The sequence below is a fragment of the Mauremys mutica genome, chromosome 6, assembly GCF_020497125.1.
Source record: "Mauremys mutica isolate MM-2020 ecotype Southern chromosome 6, ASM2049712v1, whole genome shotgun sequence".
Classification (NCBI taxonomy): domain Eukaryota; kingdom Metazoa; phylum Chordata; order Testudines; family Geoemydidae; genus Mauremys; species Mauremys mutica.
The window spans coordinates 107,723,610-107,750,130 of NC_059077.1; the positions used below are offsets into that span (position 1 = coordinate 107,723,610).

Below are 26,521 nucleotides of genomic sequence, written 5' to 3' on the forward strand. Positions count from 1 at the left end.
TTTGGCTGTCGAAAACCCCAAGGAGATGTTTTGGCAACAGAGACTAGGTGTACAGTTGCACCTCAGCCACACCCCCTACCAACAGTCACACCCCGAAGAGACCTCCTATGCTAAAGTTGTGAAGGGGTGTGTGTGATGCAAAGCCATTACGTTGATTATATGATCCCCAGGGAAACCGATGACATTGGGGATAGTCCCTTGTGGCCAGATCTACCAGCTTTTCAGCCCCTTTATGCTTTTGAAGTCACACAAGGGGACATTAAGACCAATATTTGGGTCCATAATCTCTGTGTCTTAAGTCCCCTTATCACAGGGGTGATGTGAAGATAAATTAATTGATTGTTGTGAGGTCCTTAGACAGTATGGTGATGCGGAACGCATAATAGCATAGGTAGAGAAGAGCGAATGATGAGTGAAGGATTAAATACTATATAAAGCATTTTGATTAGTATCAGTTCACTGAGATTTTATCCCATAATGCTTAATCATAGTAGTCACTGAAAAGCCTCTCTCAGCGATTTTCTGATTGCTGTATGAAGAACTATGGCAAACCATTTCACCTTCTATATGAACAATGATACACCTTTAAGTAGTATTGGAGAACCAAAATTATTAGATGTGACCTGACCTAACTTGTTCTTCTATTGTAGTTCAAGATTAAAGCATTTTTTCACTACCACACTTAAAAAAAAAAATAATCCTCTATCCGGCTGACTCATAACAGCTGTTAAATAACTGGATATTTAGCTAAAGATGAACTGACCTATATGTCTAAACATGTGATATAATAACCAACCCCTTTCTGCATATCATGCTGTTTCTGTCATCATTTGAATTTTTTGTGCTGACTTCAGCTTCTGCATCCACTTGAATAGATTTAATGTCATTGTTAGTAATGATGGGAGCCATTGCATTGGCATTATGGAGGTGGACACTTACTGTATAGGAGCATGTGTAGGAGTGGAAGGGGAAAGGCTGACACAATTATTCAGAAGACTGGTTGCTGTTTGCTATGGAGTACTTCAGTTCTGAAGGAGCAGTTCCATATGGAAATAGCTTATGTATAACACATGCACACATCTAGCTGTTCAGCTGCCATGATTTCACTTGGTTTCTGTATACCCCTTGCCAGTTATAAAAAATATTTGTTTTAATAAGGATTTGCTTCCCCATAGCCCTTCTTTTCTTCCTGCGTTATCCTGCAGTGAAGTCATAATCCTATTTATGATGTCACTGTCGTCTCCATTGCAACACACTGTGATATATTAAACACAGGACAATGGGCCCTGGTCCTATGACTCAATGGGAGATTCATAATAATAGTAATGATTAGTGCTTGTGTCACGCTTTTCATCCCTAGAGCTCAGTGTTTTGCAAAGGTGGGTAAGCATTAATATTATCGTCATTTTGCAGAAGGCACAGAAATGAAATGCCTTGCCTAAGGTCACACATGGAAGATAGCCCACACCTCCTGAGACCCAGTCCTCACTTCACAACTGGCCCTTGTATCTTTCTTCTTGATCAAGGTGAAGACAGGCTGTGAGCATTTAAAGCCCTTATTCAAACAAAAGTCTCTAAAAGCTCAGCCAGGAGAATAAAACATTTTACTGGCAAAACTAACTTACTTGTGCTATAAATGTTCTCTTGGTTCAAGTTTGCACTGGTTTGGATGCCCTTGAAATAAAGCTTTTGTCGTGTTAAAAAAAAAATCCTCTCTCTCTCATAGGAATTAATTCCAGGAAACCTGAAATAATTCCAGGTGAACAAATTCCCAGGTAGGTTTAAAGACTTTAAACAAAATGGCATTTTTAAAGATTAAGGCCCCAATCATCTAAACATGTCTCTATGTGTGTAACTTTAAGCTTGTGAATAGTTCCATTGATATGGGGCTATTCACAAGTTTAAAGTTAACCACATGAGTGGGTTTGCAGGACTGGGGTCTAAATCTTAATCAAAAGTTTAAGGGCCCAGTCCTGCTCCCAGTGAAGTTGGTGGAAGTGGACCAATATTTTACACAAAACCTGTTTGTTTGTTTTTTCCAAGTCACTGTATTTAATCTCAGGAAGACTGTTTTCTGCAAACCCTAAAGGACTCAGACAGCTACCTCATGGCAGGGGGTGTTAATTTGGGTCTTTGCTAGGAAAAGGGTTGCAGTTTACACCAAGGACAGGTCTACACTTAAAATGCTGCAGCTGTGCTGCTGTAGCGCTTCAGTAAAGCTGTTACTACATCGAAGGGGGAGCTAATCCACCTCTGCCAGAGGCAGCAGCTGTGTCAACAGGAGAGGCCCTCCCGTCAATGTAGCGCTGTCTACACCAGCAGTTAGGTCGGTATAACTGTGTTGCTCACAGGGGCGGCTCTAAGAATCCCGCCGCCCCAAGCAGGGCGGCATGCCGCGGGGGGCGCTCTGGCAGTGCCGGTCCTGCGGCTCCGGGGGACCTCTGGCAGACATGCCTGCGGAGGTTCCGCTGGTCCCGCGGCTCCGGGGGACCTCCGGCAGACGTGCCTGCGGAAGGTCCGCCGGAGCCGGCTGCCGCCCTGCCAGCAAAATGCCGTCCCAAGCGCGCGCTTGGTGCGCTGGGGTCTGGAGCCGGCCCTTGGTTGCTCAGGGGTGTGGATTTTTCACACCCCTGAGTGACGTATCTATACCGATGTAAGTTTATATGTAGACCTGGCCCAAGTTAACCTTGATATATTTTCTTAGTGTAGAGGCACCCTAAGGTTGTCTGGTCAAATTTCACAACAGGGCTCAGATGCAGTACTGATGCTGCAGTGCAGTACTAGGAAGATGCAGTACTTCAGATATAATTAGAAATGCAGTACTTTATGCAATACTGTAGGGGGGTGGTTACCCGCTCCTGCCCTTCAGGGTGGAAAACAGCCCAGGAGAGGGCTATGGCCTGGGCTAATTAGGGAAGGTAGGCTCAGCTGTGGCCAAGCCCCAATCAGGCCCAGCTGGCCCCTATAAGAGGCAGTGAGCCAGGAGCACAGCAGTCCCTCTCGCTGTTTACAGAGAGAGAAGGGCCTGGCTGCAGGGAGCTAGAGACCGGGTACATGAGGGGAGCAGGGCTGTAGAAAGGCAGAGGAGCTGGGGAGTTCCAGCCTGGAAAGCCCCAGGCTGAGGCCTAGCATAAGGCCAACAGGTACTGGGGGTTGCATAGGGCAGCCCAGGGGTAGGCAAAGGCAGCAGGTCCAAACCTCTTTGCCTGTGGTGAGTGGCTTATACTGCAGTCTGCCCCAGTGAATTGGGGCTAGATGGAGACTGGGCAGTAGCCAAGACTGAGGCGAAGTGGGGATAGTGGGTGGGGGTTCCCTGGGGAGGGGAGATCCTAATACTGGGGGAGAGGTTACTGCCAAGGGGCAGCACCTCAGACAACAGAGCACTGGGTCTGGGAGGGACATGGGGACCAGAGGACAGGCAGATCACCGGTCTGCAGAGGGTGCTCCGGAACTGGAACGAGCTAATTCCTGGAAGTCACCAGCAGGAGGCGCCGCAGGGGTGAGTCCGCTCCTCTAATGCCTAGTGGCTGTTCAAACTGAAATGATAGGGATAGCCCCCCATGCGCTACCAAGTATTTCCTCTCTGAACAGATCAGCATGCACAGCATCGGCTCAGCTCCATTTGTCTGCACTCATTGCACTCCTGGTATCTCATTCCTTTGTAACACACTCTGAGATCCCTAGTAAAATGTATAAACAAAGTTCTGTTCAAAATATGTTTTACAACCAACTATGCCTCCAGATGGCTTATAAACACTGATCTGTAAAAAGGAATTTTGCAACCCATTAGTTCCTCACGTTGATATCGTATATAATAGCTGCACCCACATCACAGATACTTACACTTCTAAAAAATCCATTATGGTCTCTGATGTCAGTAATCTGTGTCTAAAGATTAAGACTATGCACTCAGGGGGCAAAACAACGTTTCTTCCCACTCCCTACCTTCCACCCATTTGCTCTTGGTGTGGGTATCAGATTCCCAGCCCTACACTTAGAGCCACGGAAGGTTCCTATGCAGCCACACATGGGCTTGCTCTCCCTTTCTCCCCTTATTTAAGACCAGGGAAAGATAATGCCCAAAATTTAGACCAAGCATCCCCAAAGTCTGGGGAGGGAGGAGCTGGCTCTAGTCTTTCAGATCAAAGCCATCTCTAATTGTAATTAACGGTATTTGTTTTCCAATAAAGATTTGCAGCAGATGCATGTAACCTGTATGCTTCGTGATAAACCAAAACAAAACACAGTAACAACAGCAGCAGCTAGGAAACCGCTTACGTGTCTGTTTACCTGTGTAATCTGATCATGCATATATACTAATTGTAATGAAGATGTAAAGCATATCATTTGCACATCAAAGCAGAGAGCTTAAAATAGTAGCCAGTGGGTGTTCTCTGCTAAAATAGTGGTTTCTTTAAAAGAAGCAGTAAATGTGAATGAGTGATGTAAAGGGGGGAGACAGGAGCCTGAGAAGTGGAGCTTGCAATGGAAGGTGCATTGGAATTCCAAACTCCACTTACATTTTTAGTAGAATGTGTCATTTCTGATGCATGCTACTGCCCTCTTCTCCTAGTATGCTGGTGTAATACAGATCTCTGACACAGGAGCGGGGCTGGTAAGGAACTAGACTTTGTTTTATAGCTCAAGTCATATGGCTGTTGTTACAGTTGGAGAGATCATTAATAAAAGAAGGGTTATTATTATTTAAAAAAATTACCATCCATGTACCATGTACAATCAAAACTGGATTTTCACAGGGTTACAGTGGGGAGCTTATCACTGCCAATTTTCATCTTTCTTTCCCAGACATGGAGGCCTGGGAGTTATCCAAAAAGATTTGCAAGATTTTTTTGTTGTTCTCAGTAATTGCTGAACTACTTTTGATCAAACTTTCCTAAAACCTTCACCCTTGGCCAAAGATCCCATCTGGAAAGGTAAAAGTTTGAGAAAGTCATAATCAACCCCCCATTGAAAAATGCGGGTTTTAGAATGGAAATGCTTAGGTACCTTTGCTATAATTGTTACTGTGTGTTCCAGCTGTTACATGTGCTGGACTTTGAGAGATATGTATATATCTATCTCTATAGCAATAGACATGTAAATCTACTATAAACGTGGAACAGGATTTAGTTAGTTCCAGGTTATTAAATTTAATTTGACTGATAAATGCAATTACTGATGCTTTTATATTATATATAAAACTGCAGCTTCAATAAGTAAGACGCTTGCAAATATTGGCAAAGAGGCAATACATATATTTGAATTTAACTAAGGCCCGGGGCATGCTGTGACAATTCTAGTAAGACATGCAACAACTCACTTGCATGCTTTAGGTCCAAAGTGACATCCTTCATGCCATGTGACCACACATATACAGTACATGTGAGGTCATGCTGTGCACAAAATGGTGTCTCCCAAGGGGCCTGGACAGAATTGTCCCATGGTAGGCCAGTTGAATAACGCACAGCTAGTCAGGCATGCAGGACATACAATGCATGCCTTGCATATACAGACAACATGCCACTGCTAAAATGAGAGATTATAGCATGAACTTTTAATAATACTGTTAGCATTTTGGAGAGACTTAATTATTTCAGTTTTGGAAACTTGGTCACAACTTATTTGCAAGACATCAGTTGTTTTATGCTAAATGTGTCTTTTATGCAAATCAATAAAGTCTTTGTTGTTTCAGTACCTTGGACCAGATGCTCAGATGGGGTACTCTTCAGCCACGTTGTGCTGCTCTGGCAGTGCTAAACATTCAGAAACCTGGTGAATCTGGCAAATTAGAGATTCCTTGGAGGAAACGGAGTATGGCCATGGTAGCGCTATGTTCTGACAATGCCTGGCTATTGGAACAGCCCCTTGGGAACCCTGGGCAGCCACCATAAAGTAAAGCAGTCCTGAGATTGCTCGGCTTTCCATTTGGCACTGGCTCCATTGCTGGACAGCCCTTAAACTGGGGGTGTAAAAATGGCTTAATACCAACCTTTTATTCTCCGTTCCTGAGCTGTATCACGCACAGCTTGGACACAGTTCAGGACGAGGACTTTTCTCAGCAGCTGAAGGGTCTTTATAAAGGATGTTAGACTAATGAAAGTGTGAGTAAGGAGTTGTCCCATATCTCCAAAATGAAACAGTAATTATAACCAAAATGTATTTTAAAAAATCTGTCTGGCAAGGATAGACATAACTGCCAGCTCCAGATGGCTTAGAACTTGATTTTTCACAGTCAGTATGCTGCTTTGTTTTATACTTCCCAGATTTCTTTGTACTCATTTTAATCTGTCCTTAACTCTGGGTAAAAATTCTTCATGCGAGAATATCTACCATCATGGCATCTGGCATATACAATAATTGAAAACGTAGAATGAAATTTTCATCCTAATTTCTCTATTGTTTACAAGGGCTGTAAAAGCCTTTAACATGCAGTGAATCCCAAATGAAAAAGTAGTCAAATATGTTTTTTTATCTACATTTGTCAGGAAATTGCATCTTTTCCTATCGGATGCGGCCATCACCACTGTTTGCCATGTTTTGTCACCTCCATACTGAATTAACTACTGCAGTGCTCTTCCCAAGGGCTACAGCTGAAGTGTGCCTCCGCACTGAGTGGTCTTTCTTGTATGGAGCACATTATGCCTGTGCTTTCTAGCATGTACTGGTTCCCAGTATGTTTCTGGTGAAATTCAAACATTGTTTGATCAAGCCATCTATGGTTCTGGTCTTGGCTACTTTGGCTTAGCTCTCCACTTGTGTTCGGTCTCAACAGTTGGAATCTGGGGTTTTGAGGTAGAAGCCCTTAAATTCTAAATATCTTGGGGCTGGTGGCAGAACCTTCTCACTGAGGGGCCCTTGACTCTGGAATATGCTGTCCACATTGGTGTGAGTCTACTGCCCTGCAGGATATGCTGCAGGGCCTGTATAACTATAAGGGCTTTGCCTTGAGGTGGTCATTTGACCGAGTCTCACTCAACCCCCAATGTCAGCTAGAAGATTTAACAGTTTCCTGTGTTAGTGCATTCTTTTAATTGGGTACATCTACCTAAAGGCTGTGACAGGCTCGCTTTATGAATCAAACCAGTACATAACACATCACTCCGTAGTATATTACTGCTAAGGGCATTTCAGCACAGCGCATATCCCAGTATTTCTGACCCCCATAGTGCTTCCATGCTTTGGAGCAGGGACTTTAAATTTAGCAGGTGGCCTTTAGTGGCAGGGAGATATCTGTCGCTATCCCTGTGAAAATCCAATTAAATTTGACCAAATTATAAGCCTTTCAAAAAAAGCAGTTCGTACATGCTCAGTAGAGACTTGCTAGAGCTTAGCAGCTAAATTCCCCAAAGTCTGTGGGAACTGAGCATGGTCCAGGCCAGGGCGGCAGGGAGCTGACCAGGACTTTCCCTACAACTGCAGCTGCAGGCTGGCTGGTGACCAGGCAAAGGAACTGCAAACAGGGAGACTGTCCTCAGCTCCTATTGCTTTCCCTGCTAACACTCAGGCAGCTTGGAGGAGGCAGCTGCCTGAATCAAATGCAGAGGGGACAATAGTTGGACTGGGGGAAAGGGGAGAAGGAAGTAGATTGGGACAAGGAACCTGGGAGGTAAGAGGGAGACTGGGACTGGAGGTTGGTGTGGGGGAGGGGAACTGGGACTGAAAGATGTGCGGGAGTGGCAGAGGGGCCTGGGAGCGAGATAGGAAGAGGCTAAAACTGGAAATGAGCAAGAGAAATGGAGGGGGGAGGAGAACGAGATGGGGGAACCAATGAAGTTGGGAGAGGGGAGACTGAGCTGATGAGCCAGGATATGTGGGGAGAACTGGCTGGGCAAGGAGACTGGGACTAGGATGAGGAGCCAGGAGATAGACAGAATTGGGCAGGGACAGGTGGAAGGGGATTGAGAAAAAGGTAAAGTCTTGGGGGAACTGACAGACGGGTCCATGACCGTTAGAGAACATTCCCCTCCAGACCCTGGAATGGAAGCCATGATTCCTGAGTCAAATCATCCCTCAGATGTCAGCAAATATCTGGGAAATCCACTGGCAAAATGTGTCTCGTCCACTTCTTGTCCTGGACCACATAGAGGATGACAACCTACTACTGCTGTCAGTTACTTTGTTAGCTCAGGTGGCAGAGGTCTTTGCAATGGATCTAAAGATTTCACTGATGAACCATATGGTTGTCAGTATGATCCCACCTGATGGAATTTGGGTGTTGGTTAAGGTTCTAAAATCAGGCACTCAGAAGTTAGGAAGTGCCAGAATTAAGGTTGCCTGTGCAAGCTTAATTCAGCTCCTTTGTGTGTGTGCATTGATAGTCTTAAATCACATGCCACGGGGTGGGTAGTGCTCATGTAATGAGCCGCTATTCAGTATTTTCTTTTCTCCTCATTAGTCTATGTATTCCCCTAGGCCTTATTTACTGCACACTATTCAACTCTACTCTGAAGACGAAATTATTAATTTACTCATGAGCTTTTCTACAACACTCATCACTATAGTATCTGAGTGTTTCACAAACATTAATTCATTTTCACAATACCCCTGGGAAATGAGGGGGTATTATTACCCCGCATTTTATAGAGGGGGAGCTCTTGCATAGAGAGACTAAGGTCAAAAGTATCCACTAATTTTGAGTGCCCAAGTTTAGACACCAGAGGTCTTCAGTCAGGCACCCTGATTTTTTAGAGTATTTAGCATTAGATAGCAGAGTAAGAGCAGAGTTTCCCCAGGCTTCAGTTGCAGTTGTGAGTGCTCAGCAAATCAGACCCCAGGGTCTCCAGTCAGGCACCCAGAAAATGAGGAAGTGAAGCCTAGATCCGCATAGGTACTTAGGTGCCTAACCCCCAGCCATAGGCACTTCTTAGCGTATGTGTAATGTGCCTCAGGTGGCACATGACCAGGATTCATCCCCAAATTTGGTCCGCTGGTTGATCATTAGTTTCCCTGGCCCAGGCTGATGCAGAGCGTAACATGAACACTGATCCATGTCCCTCTCCTTAAGCACTGACATCTCACTTAGGTGCTTAAATCCCAGTTTTGGTTTCACTGCAATCTGCAAAACTCTCACCAAGCCCAGTGGGCACATACGCTCACTTGGCAGGGTAAAAGTTCCCTTGGCACCTAAATTTCAACCTCTAAGCATGCGCACTGCTGCCTCCCTCTAGGCAGCCGACCACCTATCTCCTACCTAAGTCCCACAGCAATTTATGAACTGGGAAATATAGGTTTGCAGCTGCCTAAATTGCATGTGGGGGCTGATCCAGTAGGCATGCTCAGAAGAAGAGATGCCTCCCTTATAGCTTTTAGTCCTGTGGTTACAGCACTTGCCTGAGATGTGGGAGACCTAGAAACAATTCCCCTCTCTTTGCCAGATTTGAGCACAGGTCTCCCCCCTCTCAGAGTGCTTGAACCACTGAGCTATGAGACATTCTGTGGTGGGAGCTCTCTCCACTTCTCCTATTTAAGCTGTTCCACTGTGGATAAAATAAAGAGTGACTGGAGCAGGGGATCTGGACCCAGAGTCTTCCCAGGAACAACACTGCAATCCACAAAGCTGAATTAGGTGACTTTATGGATCACTGAGTTGCTTCTGTGATTTTCTGGAAACCTAATGTTAGGTACCATGATGCTCAGTGTTGCAATATCTAAGTCCCTTAGTGGATCTCACCCTTAGTAACCATCTGTGAAAAGTTTTTGGTTTAAGTGACTCACCCCACATTGCATAGGAACTCTGTGGCATAGGCAGGATTAGAATGCAGTTCCTCAGGGCAGCATTCAGACCATGAAGACCATCCTCACTACACCCCTTCCAACAGATAAGGCTACAGACAGTCTCCTTCACTGCAGAAATCTGATTTGTTCCCAGAGCACGTCCATCCTATGCACTGAATAAGGTCCTGTGGAAAAAATAGTCTGTTGTGTAGACCAGGCCTTAGACATCTCAGAAAGGAAGTGTTTACACAAGTTCATAACTTCCAGTTAAGGAATATGTGTCCTATATCCCAGAATGCACATACAGAGCCTTTGAAAATCACAGCTTAAACTTGTAGTAGGTCAGTGAGTTATCTACTGTAACACACATGTATACATGCACAGGTTTATAATCCAATGTGGAAAAAAACTATTGTGTGACTATCACTATCCCTAGAAAATAAAGTAATTTTTTCACATTCATAAAAAAAATACACATGACATAGGATGTAGAAAATTTAATGCAAAATAATTTTTTCACTTCCTAAAACTGCAGCTGCCATTAAAAAGTTGTTAGGCTCTCAGATCCTGCATTATAAATAGATACCTAGAATGATTAGGTTCATGCTAGTCTACAACCAGCTGTTTTGCCCATGCAAGATCTTAAAACTTGAGTGGCAAAAAAAGTTTCATGTCTAAGATAATCCTTTTCATTGAACAATTGGTCTAAAATAGCAATAATAACCTGTTTGTCTTTACTGATCGTGTAATAATCAGCTAGAGAGTTGAACACTTTTGGTGCTTTGCTATATCTTCACACTCCTTAGCGGACGTGAGTATCTGACTAGAGAGAGTCTCCAAGCAGGTTGCTGTTTCTTAAATATTGAACAAGGATCTATTTCCATTGGAATTATTTTTTAAAATATCAGGGAAGCATTTCTGTTGTTCTTGGCTTAAATAAGAGTTTGTTAATACAAAAAGTAAATTATGATCCAACTTGATCCAACTGTTCTTTTAAGGAAATACTGGCATTTTTCTTTCCCATGCTCTTGGCAATTAGAAACAAGCAAAAAATTATAATTTTCTTGTACTTTTATTAATAGATTATTTTATGCTAAATTTCCCACATGGTTAATTGTACAAACTTTTATCAGTGGATATTGATCAGCCACCCAGCAATCTAAATAGAGCCACTTGTTCCATTTGGTATAATGTTGCTTTTAAGTGACTACCAGGGCAGTATTTTTAAATGGGGTATCAGACTGATTTCTTAAGCCCAGTCAGAGAAAAGACAGCTCAGTGTGTGTATAACAAAAAGCAGCTCCCCAGGTGCGGAGGGGCCGGTCAAATCTTGTTGGGTAAGCTCCTTTGCTGAAACACTGCCAGAGAGATACCTGCTTTTGTAAAAGACAGAGTACACCTGGATCATTCATCACATTGGTCTGCACGGTTTTATAGAGAAAAGTAACTTGCCAAAACTCCCAATTAAATAATGTGAAGCTTGTGACACAATGTGACAAAAGACAGGAAATATATAGTTCAACTTAATGCTCCAAGCCCAACTGGTGTAGGTCCCCTGATGTCTTGTATTAGGCCGTATGTCCATAACTCACCATGTTGTGAGCATGAAAAGGCAGTGACATAAATTACGTACAAGATGAAAGTCAGCTTTGAATCTGAATTTCCTGGCTTTTCTATGTTCATTTCAGAAACCCAAATAAAAGCCTTATGAAAGGTGAGTCTGGTGGGTTAGGAAAAGAAACTCAGGCAGGGATTGAGGGAGGGGAAGACACTCACAAGCCAGGGAACAATACAGAAACAATAGAAGAGAGGGTGAGAAGAGGAACATAGGAGAAAAAAGAGCAAAGGAGTGAGGAAGAAAGGGCATAAGATGTGTAGAGAGAGAATGAGAGAGGATGCTCTTCTGAAGCCCAGAGATACATGTGCTTTTTCAAGTCACTCATTTTTTTTTTCCTGTACAAAAGCTTAGAGATGCATCTTTGGACAGTGGTTTAAAACAGCTAAAAGTAAGAAATGAGAATTAAGGTTGAAACTCTAGCTGTGATTGGTGCCTTGAACCTTGTTTAGCCATTTGCACCTGCGCAAAGCAGATGTCAAATGCTTCCACTGGGGGGAAATGAGTGGAGAATTCTGATTGGGAGTGTTTTACATTGACTTGATGCAAGAGGATCTGATCCAGCAAAACACTTAAGCACAGGTTTAACTTCAAGCACATGAATACTTGCTTTGACTGCTGGGGAACTACTCACATAGTTAAAGTTAAACACATCCTTAAAGTGCTTTGCTGATCAGAAGTGCAAGGTAGTAGAAAATAAGCAAGTCCATCTTTACAATCCTCCAATTACAAGACCCTGTAGAAGTATTAAGTATAAATGATGTTATTTATACACACACACACATTCCACTTCTTCTTAGGTACTTTCTAGGGAATTTTTTTAAGGATAATAAAATACTGAGTAATCATACATACATGACCATACAGGTCACAAGGCATCTCGATTTTTGTTTTATCTCCTAATTTTCTTATTTATCCCAGGGCAGGAGAGCCAGATATGCTATGGATTACTGGAAACACTACAGCAGAAAAGCATTTTGTGGTGGTGTTTGCATTTTTATTTTCCTGTTATTGAATTTCAGCAAGGAAATACAATTTCTCCAATAGAAGACTAGCAACTAAAGACACACAATAGGCATAAATCTGTATGTGGTAGCTGGACATTCTAGTACTTTTTCAGTACTTATCATCTTGCTATGTTCCATAGATATGTATAAAAACATTAAAATAACATTAAAGTTGCAAACACTTAAAGTGAGGAAATGACAACATTAAATTGTGGTCAGATTTGCAGAAATGCTTCGGGTTGGCCTTGCTCTGCTCCCATTGAAGTCAATAGGTGTTTGAGTGCTTTTGAAATTTCTCTCTAGAATTTTTTTAGAGAGATCTGTGTGTCATCATCCCATCCACCCATCCCCTTTTGCCACCCACTTTGTAACAAAAGTAGACAAAGAGCCATGTCATTAGCTTGTGCACCACAGGGCAGGATTTTGCCCTACAGATCTGCCCACACATCAACTTTTAATTCTTATTAGTTGGCCACCTTTTTTTTTTTTCTTCACCCACTCAAATTTCCTTCCAAAAATCCCAATGAGTCATTGGGCATGCAGTCTATCCCAGTGTGAGCACCTCACCTATGTAGAAAATCCACGAAAGGGAAGATTTGTAAGTACTTTCTAAATGAGGTGGCGAGAGCTCATGAAAATAAAAACCTAGTTTTTTTTTCCTTTCAGCAAATAATAGATTTTTCTCCTCTTAAGAATGTCATAATCTCTTCGCCCAGTGATTTTGCCTTTCAGTTCTTGACTAAATCCATGAATTATGGTGTATCCTGTTCTAGCCATGCTAAAAAATGCCATAATCTCACAGACTGTACTTCTCTTTCTGTGCCACAAAATCAAACCACAGACCTGGCGCAGAGACCCCGAGTGTACTCAGAACATGCATGCACAATACAGTGTTTCCTTTAGTTCTGTGGTTTTCTTTATGACAGGGACTACAAAATAGATAAAGCTCCTTTCTGGCTGCGGGCTTTTTACACATATAATAGCTTTTGACAGAAAGCTACAGCTTGTTAAACCCAAATGATTTTGATTATGCATGTTAGTAACAAGACAAACCAGTTGTACGGAATTCCCTGCCCTGCAAAGTAGTCTATGGAGAAAAAAATTAAACAGATCATACTGCCATCAAGAATGTTCCTGAACAAATTTAGTCTCATTAAACTAGAGAACAGAAAGTGATAATTTTTAAGAGAAATGGCTGTTGCTCAGTGTTAACTTGTAGAACCTGCTAAAAGACCTGCTAAACATTTCACTTTAAATGTGTTTTTACACATTAGCCCCATTCCAGTCACAGAGCCACTGATTAAACCTGAAGAAGGTCAGGGGTATGTGTTACTTTCTCTCTAGTTCCAGCTATTGTCTGAAAATTCTCTTAAATATATAAGACTTAAGCATATTGTGACAGTTTGTACTTGTATTTTACAAGACTATAATAAATGTTGTACAAAGTATGCCTTATGAGGTACCATTTGAGAGATCACAATCTGTTGAATATTTTTGTCCTGGTAAAATATGTGTGGCAACATTGTATGTAACATTATACAATTCTGCTGTATCAGACTTGTTCCAAGTCTAGGGAAACAGCTTCAAACCCAGAGACAAAAGATTAGCCAGCGCCTCAGCCAGATGTCAGCATAATCAAAATGGACTGTCACCTGATTAAGTGGTCACTCTTTGGCAGTAAAAAGGGTCTGAGCGAGAAATTTACATGTTGGCAAAGAAATAGCTGGAAGTTCCCATCTCCCAGACCTGCTGTTTCCTGAAGCCCAACTGGAAATGATTCTTAAAGAGGAGGAAAAGGTATAAAGATGAAGAACAGAGAATACAAATCACCTTTCTCCCCGCATCTCTACTCACGGCATCAACACTTGAAAGACAAAGGAAGCATCATTGAGCTCGTGGAGGTGTCTGGCTCAGAGGAATCCAACCAGACTGCTGTAATCATGTGGTGAGAGAAACTTTTTTGCTTTAAATTCACTTAGCTTGTTAAGGTAGGTATAAGTTTGTGTTTTACCTTTTATTCTTTGTAACCAATTCTGACTTTTATGCCTCATTATTTTTAATCACTTAAAATCTATCTTTCTGTGGTTAATAAACTTGTTTTATTGTTTTATCTTAACAAGTGTGCGTTTGGATTGAAGTGTTTGGGAAACTTCATTTGAGATAACAGGATTTGTGAATATCATATTCTATTTAAGAAATGAGGGACTTCCTATGCTTGTATTGTCCAGGAAGGTAGTGGGCAGTACAAGGTGCACATTTCTGACACTGGGAATTTGCTGGTGTCACTCTGTACTATAATTCAGGAATGGCTGGCTGAGAGCGCTTTTATAACTCAGCTGGGAATGATTTACATGCTAGCGGCAGTGTATGAGCAGACCAGGAGTGGTTACTCTCACAGTGAAGCAGTGTAAAAGGCACCCCATGTTGCAGAGTTGAGGGTACACTACTGTTCAACAGTCCAGATTGTGAACTGGATAATGTCATGCATGAACTTAGTGCTTTCCTGGGTCAAAGTTAACAAACTTTATAACAAAGGTAATTAACAGAGCTCTTCACCAGGGGTTTTAGCTGTTAGTTTAGTTGCATCAGGATAAGCCCATGTAAAAGCACTGTGAATTGTAATTTGCGCCTGTACAATTTGTCTCTGCTTGAAACCGGAGTAAACTACATAGGTATAAATTGCAGTGTGGTCCAGTAGACTGGGCATTGGACTGGAAGTCAGGAGATGTGTGTTCTATTCCCATCTCTCTCACTAAGCTGCTGAATGACTTTAGGCAAATTGCTTTGCTCTATGCCTCAGTGTCCCCTCCCATGCTTTGTTTATTTAAATTATAAACTCTTGGGGCCTTAATTGTGTATACAACACCTAGGGCAAGGGGGCCCTGATCTAGTTTTGAACCTGTAGCCACTGTCATAATATAAATAAAAATAGCAGCTTTGCCTGTCTACGCTAGGGGTTTGTAATAACAGATGAAGGGCCAAACCATCATTCTTTGTATAAATTGACCTCAAATATTTTCAGAGAGAAGTTTGATTATTAAATTGAAAGTGTCTCTCTAATTATTGTGTTTCCTTCACAAATAGAAATGATTACATTCATCTCCAGATTGGGGATTAGGGAGGAATTTCCCCCAGGAATAATAGCGCTAGTGACTTTCATGAGGTTGAAGGTTGGTCTTTTGCTTGAGCATTGAATAAGGATTGTTTTCTAGGATTTGGTGATCATGATTAGTTTCTGGTGCCTGCGTGGCAGAGAGCATTGGGACCCACCTCACTCTTTTCCATCGCTGGATTCAGTGCAGACTATGCCCAAAGAAACTCCTGGGAAAGGATATGTAAACTTTCCTTCCTTGTCTTTGCAGACATGACAGAATCTTTGACCAACTGCTACCAAAATCCACTTGTTTCTTTTTGTGGAAGGAGGCAATCTGTACGAGAGACAATGCGCAAGGTATTTTAACAGTGCTCCTGAGTGCGACTGTCAGGATTCCTCTGTGTTATTTAGCACATTTCTAATTTTGGCCCTAGCAACACACTTTTCCGCATTATTTAGAACAAAAATTATGAGTTGCTGCTATTTTAATCTAGTCTAAAAAAACCCGTTGAGGATCAGGAAAATATGCTCACCTGTGCAACCTGTCTTTGCAGAAAAGTCAGAGACTTGAGACTGCTTTTTTATTTTTTATTTAGATTTTATTACTTTCAATACATGCTCAATCATATGCAGAATTGCCTGTCATAGACTAAATACAGACTAGTCAATAAAGTGGAAATAGCCAATAGTCTGACAACAGGCACCAAAGGCAAAATGAGCAAGGTAGCAAAATAACAGGAATCTTCTCTCACAACTATTACAAAGAGTTACATAGTAAAATAAATTCATCTGTACATCCCTATCTAACATTCCCTCAGAAGCCACCTTTAAGTCCTCTACATACCACTGGAGTCAGGCCCTCCTTATTTTATAAGCCTTTTTGCTTTGCAGATATATTTTTTACTCATTTTTTGTATAGAGGAAGAATAGTCCAGTGGTTAGGACTAACCTGGGATTTAGGAGACCTGAATTAAGTACCCTGTTCTGCCACAGACTGCTTATGTCACTTTTGGCAAATCACTCAGTCTTTCTGTGCCTCAGTTACTCGTTTATTAAATGAGGATATAGCACTTCCCGACAACACAACGGTGTTTTGAGGAAAAATACATTAAAAATACTGTGTGGCTCTCAGATACTATGGTAAGTCTCTTGGGTAGATAGATTTGTTATCCTAGCAGGAACTTAAGTTATTTGTTACAAGCATTTTCCCCCAAATCGTCTCATAGATCGTTACTAAGCTGGGGAGTTAGTGTTCATTTTTTGTTTCCATGAAGGAAGAAACAAATTTGCTGTCCACTAGTTAGTTAACCAGCGTGTGTCAATACTGTAAAGGAGCTAAGACATTAGCTAAAGTTCTAACTGCCTTTAAATGCCTCTTTAGCTCATTTAAAATATATTGCAATAACAACTGAATGGTCATTAAACTGCTTATCTTGCTTTCACCTTCCTGTCCTAGACGTCTGGTTTCTCTATTGGAAGAGGCCAATGTAAAGGAGGCAACAACTTTCAGATAAAGTATGTGGACCCCGTTGTGAAATCCTTATTAAGGGCTAAACTGTGACTTGCACTATATCCCCACAGAAGGGAGTTAGAGTCTCGAGAGGGTTCTAGGCACAATGGAGAAAGTAGGGCTGTGTGCCCGCTCTGGAGCAAGCAGGCCAGGAGGGAGCAGGCAGGGACAGGGAATAGGTGCAGTGTTGGCCCCAATCTCACTACTTGCTGGCCAGCAGAGCTGCGTCAGCATGCAACAGGGGGAGGAGGTGGCATGGGGGTGTAGTCATTGTTGGCTGCTATAGGCCAGCAGTCAGTTACTACCCCCTGGAGCAAGAAGGAAGCAGGAGAGGCAAGGTGACTCAGAGGTGTCTCTGAGTCACTGTGCTGCTCAGGGCTACTCCTGGGGTGGGTCAGCTTATGTATCACCTCTTTCTCAGGGCTATGCCTGAAGTCCCAATCTAGCCCTAAGTCATATAACGCATATGGGAGTTCTGCCTGAGTAGGGACGGAGAAGACTAATGGATTCTGAATATAGTAAAATTACTGCTACGTGTTACTAATCTACAGTAGAGTCTCAAAGTTACAAACACCTCGGGAATGGAGGTTGTTTGTAACTCTGAAATGTTCTGACTCTGAACAAAACCTTATAATTAGTCTTTCAAAAGTTTACAGCTGAACATTGACTTAATACAGCTTTGAAACTTTACAGAAGAAAAATGCTGCTTTTAACTATCTTAATTTAAATGAAACAAGCACAGAAAAAGTTTCCTTACTTGTCAAAAAATTTTTTTTAACTTTCCCTTTATTTGTTTTGGTAGTTTACGTTTAACACAGTCTGTACTCTATTTGCCTTTTTTTTTTTTAATCTCTGCTGTTGCCTGATTGTGTACCTCTGGTTCCAAATGAGGGGTGTGATTGATCAGTCAGTTTGTAATGCTGGTGTTCATAACTCTGAGGTTCTACCATAGTCACTTCTGTCAGAGTCCAATTAACCCCATCACAAGAATAACTAAAACCAAATCAATGGCAAAGCAACGTGAACTGCTCTAGCTCTTCCGCTTTTCCTTTTTGCGTAATGCGTGTAAAACTAAATCTGCCCCACAAGTTACAACGAGCCATTGGAAGCACAGGCATGTTGCAGGTCAGGACTGAGCAAGCACCGGCAGAGCTGTGTAGGGAGGGTGCCCACACTATATCTGGCTCTAGTACATATTATAAGAACTTTCATGAACAGGTGGTGTGATGAATCCACGTGCAGCGTGCACTCAGATTCATTGGTTGGTAGCTAACCCATACACATGCAGCATCAGGGATAGACCCCGGGAACTCTGGCTTTAGAAACACAGAACTCTACTACTTGAGCTGAGATCTCTCTCAGCTGATGCCGCTAGAAGAAAGTCCCGTCTCTTGAAAAGCCACTGGAGAGAGAGGGAGACTTGATCATGCTGAGCCAGTACATTACACAGGGAAAGGAATGCTGAAGGTTGTACAATTAGCTAGTTACATTGCGGATTTTTTGTCTGAAGCATCATGTATTGGCATCTTTGAGGGACAGGATTCTGGACCTGCTGGTCTGATCCAGTATAGCAAACACTATATTCTTACGTGCTGTGCCTAGTCTCAAATAACCATAATGCATTCATTCTTCTAAATAGTGAGAAAAGCTTTAACAACTAGAGTAGAAAATTGGAACAACTGCAAAACTCATCTTTTCAGCAAACCTTCTCCTAAGAAGCTGGTGGACAGAATCACCCCGGGTGTGGGCTCCAGGTTCTCAGTCCCACTGTGACTGCTTGGACTTGTGCTCAGATGGCACAAAGCAGCCATAATACCAGTTTGATTGGCTTTCTGAGGAGTCCCCCTGTATACCTTGGACGAAGGGGAAGGGGTGATTGGATTGTTTGTATGCCTCAGCAACCCAAACAGCCCCTTAGAGGCAGTTGCGACTGAGAATAACCCTAAGTTATGCCTCGGGACCAGCAACCCTAGGATCAAGGAGCCCTCCCTCCCTGAGCTAATCAAGCATAATAAGGCCAGTCCTGAGGATCTGACCCACAACTGAGATTTGATGCTTACTAAGTTGTTGCTTAAATCTGCCTGAGAAATAAGTAGTGCAGGAAATTATGATAATTAATATATAAGAAGTTCGTAATAGTAAGGATGATTTAGGAAAGTTTTGGGGAATGAGACTATTTGGGTTCACTATAGGTCCTTTCCATCCCCAATGATCTATGTAGGGCAGAGGTGGACAAACTACGGCCTGAAGGCCACATCCGGCCCGCAGGACCGTCCTGCCCAGCCCTCAAGCTCCTGCCCCAGGAGGCTGCCCCCAGCCCCTCCTCTGCTGTCCCCTGTCCCCCTCAGCTCACTTGCTCCACTGCTGGTGCAATGCTCTGGGCAGCGGGGCTGTGAGCTCCTGGGGCAGCACAGCTGCAGAGCCTGGCCTGACCCGGTGCTCTGTGCTGTATGGCGGCTGCGGTGGCATGGCCCGGCTCCAGCTGGGCGGCACAGCTGTAGCGCCACCAGCCACTGGTGCTCCAGGCAGCGCAGTAAGGGGACAGGGAGCAGGGGGGGATGGATAGAGGGAGGGGAGTTCAGGGTGGTGGTCAGGGGGGTGGGAGTCTGGATAGGGGTCGGGGCAGTCAGAGGGGGAAACAGGGAGTTGAATGGGGTCAGGGATCCTGGGGGGCAGTCAGGAAGGATGGAGGGTTGGATGGGGTGGCGGGGGGCAGTCAAGGGCAGGGGTTCTGGGGGATATCGGGACAGGGAGGAAGGGGTGGTTGGATGGGGCAGGGGTCCTGGAGGGGCCGTCAGGAATGAGAGGAGGGGTTGGATGGGGCGGCGGGGGTTCAGGGGTGGTCAGGGAACAGGGAGCGGGGGCGTGTGGATGGGGCAGGGGTCCCAGAGGGGCCGTCCGGGGACAGGAGGGGTTGGATGGGGCAGGAGTCCCGGGGGGGGGGCAGATAGGAGGTGGGGGCTGGTCCATGACCCCCTCCCCTAACCGGCCCTCCATACAATTTATGAAACCCGATGCGGCCCTCAGGCCAAAACATTTGCCCGCCCCGATGTAGGGGGACAGATACTTGAACAATTTAATGGTTACCAAAAATACATTTTTTTTCTGTGCACATTGATCCATGGGGGTTTGACTGACTTAGGCTTATATGTTGATCTGAAATACAATGTGAAATATATTCCTGCCTCTGCACATTGTTAGGCAATGAGATAAAAAGCACAGGCCACTAGAAAAGGTGTTCCGGTATAGTTCTACCTCTGTAGCTATACTGGCAAACCCTACCAGTGTAAATGTGCTCAGACCCGGGTATCACTTATAACTAAGGCTGCGAGTCTGTCACGGAGATCACGAAAGTCACGGATTCAGTGACTTTCCAGGACCTCTGTGACTTCTGCAGCCGGCAGGCGTGACTGACCCCAGGGCCACCCGAGCAGCTCAGGTGGCCCCGGGGTCAGCTGCACCAACCCCACCCAACAGAAGCAGTCCTGGGCCGGACCCTTCCAGCAGCAGCAGTCCCGTGCCGCCCCTCCCTGAGTACCAATGGGAGCCCTGGAGGCCCCCCCAGCATCAGTGGGTGCCCCAAAGTCCTCCCCCCCAAACGCCCTGTTTTACCTCTCACTCACCCACTAAAAACATTAATTGCATTATTTCCATAAACCAAAATCTATACCAATACAACACACACTAATACACTCATTAAAAGTTTACATTAAATAAGATGAATGGTATTTTGGAGGTAATACCTAAATTGGAGCCCCTTCAACTGCTTGGGGTCTTAAGCAATTGCTTGCTCTGTTTATGCCTAGTACCACCTCTGGACAGACCTTCCCCAGTTTTGCACTGGAATTTGCTCATGCAGCCCTCTGCATATGTGCAAAATTCCACTGAAGTCAGTGGGTTTCCGCTTGGACAAAGGGTCTGTCCCAGCACATTCTGATGCAAAATTGATGTTGTGGTGTTTAAAGTGCTTTGGGATTCTTGTGACAGTCTGTATCCCTATGCCCACCCCTTTTTCAAGACTATGATAAATTTTGTACAAACTATGCCTTGTAAGGTATCATTTGGAAGCTCATGATATGTGTGGCAATGTGGTATGTAAAGTTATAAGATTGTACTGCATGATGTTATTAAGACATCTAAATCTGAGCAAGCAGCCATAAACCAGTTCCTCAGAGGGAAAAGGCAAACTGAGGCCTCAGCCAGGTGTCGGTGAAATCAAATGGACTGTCAACTAATTAAGTGGCCATTCTTCAGCAGGAAAAGGGTGTGAGTGAGAAATATACATCTTGGCAAAGAAACAGCTAGAGGTTCCCATACCCACAAACTTTTCAATCTCCTGAACCCCAGCTAGAGATGATTCTCAAAGAAAAGGAAAAAGTATAAAAATGGGGAACAGACATCCCAAGTCATTCTGCCCCTTTTCTCTACCCACAGCAGCCACAACACTTGATGAACAAAGAAACAGCTTTGGACCGAGGGAGGGATCCTATCTGAAAGGAATTCAGCCAAGAAGATTGTGTCTACACTGCCACTTTCAGTGCTAAAACTTTAGTCATTCAGAGGTGTGAAAAAACACCTCCCCTCCCGCCCCAGAGCAACAAAAGTTTTAGTGCTGAAAAGCGCCAGTATAGACAGTGCTTTATGGCCAGGAAAGCTACCATCCCTCATTTGTGGTGGTGGGGGTTTAGCGCCGGGATAGCTCCCCCCCCCCGGTGATAAAGCATGTCTACATTGCCCATGTCACAGCGCTACCGCAGCAGCACTGTAACATGGGCAGTGTAGACACCCTCAGACTGCTGAAGCATGTGGTGAGAGAGACTTTTGCTTTGAATCCACTTAGCTTGTTAAATTAGTCATTAGTTGTGTTTTACTTTTGTTTTCTTGTAACCAGTTCTGACTTTTATGACTCATTATTTGTAATCACTTAAAATCTTTCTTTCTGTAGTTAATAAACTTGTTTTATTGTTTTATCTAAATCAGTGTGCTTGGATTGCAGTGTTTGAGAAAATCCATTTGAGATAACATGGTTTATGCATATCATTTTCTATTAATAAAATGACAGACTTTATATGAGCTTGTGTTGTCCACGTGAGGGCTGGGCAGTACAAGATGCATATTTCTAAGGGAAAGTCTAGCACCAGGAGTTTTCTGGTATTACTCTGCAGTGTAATTCAACAGTGGCTGGCCATCGCACTCAGACAGCATAGCTAGGAGTAATTTACATGCTGGAGGCTGTGTGGGGGCAGACCAGGAGTAGTTGCTCTCACAGCGAAGCAGTGTAAAAGGCACCCCAGGCTCAAGAACTGAGGGGACTCAGCTGTTTAACAGTCCAGATTGTACCTGGGGCAATGTCACAGCGCTTCAATATGAAAGATGCTATATTATTACTTGTTCTTAATCAAACATAGTTACTATTGTGGCCAACACAAGAAAACATAATTCTCTAGTTATGTTTAGGTTTGCCCTCTACCCACAGGGAATTGGTGGAGTACAGGATCATTTCCAGTATATTTCCTTTCTGGCTTCCAGGCTACAGTGCTATTAAACTATTCGTAACATTTAGTGATCTTCGACATTAGTAGCTCTGTCTTAAGTGGGAGGGTGAGTTTTCCTTAACTTTATATCTTAACATATGAAACACTTGAGTGTGCTTTTTATCTCAGCCTCTTGAGAATTTGCCATGATATTAGCATATCTGAAAAGATATTTCAAATCTGAATTTAAGCCTGACCCAGGCGCTTGATTCTGTGCAATGCTGAGTGCCCTGACTTCCCATTTGAGTCAATCAAATAGTCCAAGAAAACATTGGGACTTCAGCTCCACGTTCTGAGAGTTTGACGTCAGTGGAAGTTGAGAATGCTAACCATCTTTCAGGATTGAGCAATAGCCGTTGTTTCTAGCATACAGCTGAAGACAAGGAGTTAATAAGTACTTTACGTGCACAGGTTTGATCATAGTAGAATACAGAATAAATCGTGTATTTTCTTTTTTTTCCTACCCTGTTCTCAGTGCTACAAGACTATGGAGTCGGTTCTCCCTTTTGCACGTGTACCTAAGTCCCATCAGTCTCAACATAAATTCTGCATGAAGGGGAGAACAAACATCAAAAGTTTTTAAACAGTCCAAGGTAGGAGTCTGCTAATGTCAAGATCTACATGAGTCAATGCTAGTTGTCAGTTTGACTTGACTGTGTCTTTTTCTTAAATATTCTTGTAATATGAATCTTCTTGCTTTGAACTAGCTTTAGCATAAGCAATACAAAGTCCTGATATGTGTAATTGGGACAATTACATGTTTGCAGCATCTTTTGGTAAAGATATAATAATAATACTTAATGCTTTTCATCTTCAAAGCATTTTACAAAAGTTTGCTAACTAATCTGCCCACCCTCTGAAACAGGTAAATGTTATTATCCTCATCATTATTTGACACATGGAGAAACTGAGGGAGAGAATTTGTGGCCCAAGGCCACAAAGGAAGTCAGTCAAAAATGAGATTAGAACTCAGGAGTTCCTGCCTCCTAGGGCTGCACACAGACCATGAGACCGCACCTCTAAACGAGTTTTGCAGTGTAGTGGATTAGCCTCTTTGAGAACAGACAAATCTTTGTTCCCACAGACATTTACATATACAGTATAGCTGTACAGTGCTACACACACGCACAGAAGTGTATGGCCAAGATCAGTGATTTTGGAGAGCTCGGTATTGGAGACCCCCAATTTCAGACCCCTTACAACAGGGGTGGGGAACCTACGGCCCATGGGCTGGGTCCAAGCCCTTCCTCATTTTCATCCAGCCCATGAGCCACACACGTTCAACTCACCCGCAGAGAGGGGCGCGCTGAGACTCGAGGCTTCCCCCCCAACAGCGGGGCGAGCCGGCACTCGCGGCTCCGAGTCTTGGGGCTTCCCCGCATGGGGCTGGAGCCACAAGTGTTGGCTCACCCCACTGCGGGATGGAAGCCACTGCGCCCCCCCGGGCAGGTGAGTTGAACGTGCGTGGCCCACCATTGATTTTTTCGGTGGTTCAGTGGCCCCTGATACAAAGAAGATTCCTCACCCTTGCCTTACAAGGTCTGATTTTCAGCGTTCCAAGCAACATATTTGGGTATATACTGTACACACACACAGTGTAAAACTATCTCAGCTCTTGAGTCTCATTTACACTAGGCCTCCTTACACTTTACATTTAACAGCATAAAGGGCTTTAAAATTGGTGTAAATATAGTTTGCTCCTACTTTAATGCCCTATTGCACTGCCAGAGAGGTGTAAAGTAGCCTAGTGTAAGTGAAAATCAAGCTTTTATGCATCATACAATTATAATTTAAATAATGAAAATGTTAGTCATTTGCCAACCATTCCTACCTACCCCCCAACCCTTACATATTGGGGAGAAATAGAGGAAAAAAAGCATTGTGTATTTCTTCCACTTTTGTAAAACTGACACAAGATTTCATTGAAAAACTCTTGCTTATTATTATTCAGATAAATTGATTTATATTCCATCATTTACAATATGAAGAACAAAGAGCTCCCTCTGGGGAAAATGCAAGGCTATAATTTTGTTTCAAGGGGTTCTGTGATGTCATAAATACAGATTGAACAGAAATTATAACCTCTTTAGTAATCTCATAAATGGTGCTTTTTTTTGATAATATATGGTCGTCCTGAAACATGTTGCTTTCATATTTTTTGAAGTGCCCGCTCCTAATTGAACGTGGCTGCTGCGGAGAGCTGACTACATCTTCAAAACACAGCTGTGTGACAGGTGAAGCAGCCCACAATGATAAATGTTAGGTTTAGAACTTCAAGATTACAACCTACTGATGAACTGTCATCGAATGAGATTCCATTTCCCATTCCTGACGACATTTTAATTTTTACCTATTTAAACCAGAGTTACCAAAAACATTTTCCTACCAGGAACAGATGCAGTAGAGGCACATTTTAAAATATTTAATTCACAAACCAATATTGTTACCCATGAATGAGTAAATAAAAGATCCCTCTGAAATCTCAGAAATTTGTATATTTTGAGCCAGATTCTTAGCTGGTGTAAATTGAGGTTAATATATGCTATCTGAGAATCTGAATATATGTATTAATAGAGTTAAATTAGTGGGGGGTGGGAAGATGAATGAAAGGTCCATACAAAACAACAAGATCTCAACTCCATCACTTTCTGAGAGATTTTTAATATATGAGCCAGATCCTGGTCTCAGTTATATTGGTATAAATCTGCAGTAATTCCACTGAAATCATTTGGTGTCAGTCCAGATTAGCTCCACTGTTGAATGTATACTGATATAACTGAAATCAGCTCTGTGGAGCAGATGAAGTACCTATTTTTCATTCATTTTGCAAAATATACTTGTCTCTCAGTCAAAGCAAATGAAATATATATATTTCCCCCAATGTGTTGCACGCATCATACATATATCATGTAAGTGTCAATGTATATGTTTTGTCCCATACATCAATCAAGCAAATCACACATTAAGGTTGATCCTACATCTGTGTGTAGAGTGCACTATTGAACACAGAATCTGACATAGGTCTAGGGAATGTACTTCCCATGTGAAAGAAACTCAGGCAGTTTCCCCACAAATTTTGGGTCATCCAAAAATGAGAAGAGGCATGCCCTGCCTCAATCAGCTGCTATGAAGGAAACACCACAAATTGAAATTCATGAAGTTTCCTGACACTCTCATGAGATTATTTTCATGATTTAATACCGCATCAGCAGCTGTGCAACTGAGCAAGAAACCAAAGCAGTAACTCAAACTCAGTCTTATAAAAGTACTGTAATTGTATTAGAGATTTGTTGATCTGAAATACGAACCAAAAAAGAAATGTAAATGTTGGTGGTATTACAGTTTATTTTACTTTTATTAAATAAAAACTGCTAACAACATATCTTCACCGTTTAAAATGTAAAGGTACTTTGGTATTAGTTTTCATGAAGATCAATATTTCAACTGGTTTTTGTAGTTCTGACTGTGAGTATCTATCCACTCTCTCGAATGTGACAAAACAGATGCTCAGCAATGATGGGATACTTTGTCATATGGACGCATTAATTAGATCAGGGGTTCTCAACCCTTTTCTTTTTGAGCCCTCCCCCCCCCCCCCCAAACATGCTATAAAAACTCCACGGCCCACCTGTGCCACAACAACTGGTTTTCTGCTTATGAAAGCCAGGGCCAGCGTTAGGGGGTAGAAAGCAGGACAGCTGCCCGGGACCCCATGCCACAGGGACCCCCACCAAGCTAAGATGCTCTGGCTTTGGCTTCAGCCCCCGGTGGTGAGGCTCGGGGCCCCGGGCTTCAGCAGTGGGGCTTCAGCTTTCTGCCTTGGGCCCCAGGGAGTCTAACACTGGCCCTGCTTGGTGGACCCCCTGAAACCTGTTTAAGCCCCCCCAGGGGGCCCTGGACCCCTAGTTGTGAACTGCTGAATTCGATGTTTTAAGTGTGTCCAACTCAGCTTCTCCACTTGTGTATTTTTTACCTATAATCCTTCTCGAGTGCTGACAATGTCACTTACTACAGAAACATCGTGAGTAGTTTTCCAATCATCATGAC

At 43.1% G+C, this 26,521-nt stretch overlaps 1 long non-coding RNA gene across 1 annotated transcript; it reads left to right on the forward strand.

The window, feature by feature from the left end:
* The first annotated feature begins 1,680 nt into the window (after positions 1–1,680).
* Positions 1,681–23,068, forward strand: LOC123372193. Its single transcript, XR_006580166.1, has 5 exons — positions 1,681–1,775; positions 13,893–14,281; positions 15,699–15,787; positions 16,887–16,945; positions 22,950–23,068. It is a non-coding gene; the product is annotated as an uncharacterized LOC123372193 (long non-coding RNA).
* Positions 23,069–26,521: the final 3,453 nt, after the last annotated feature.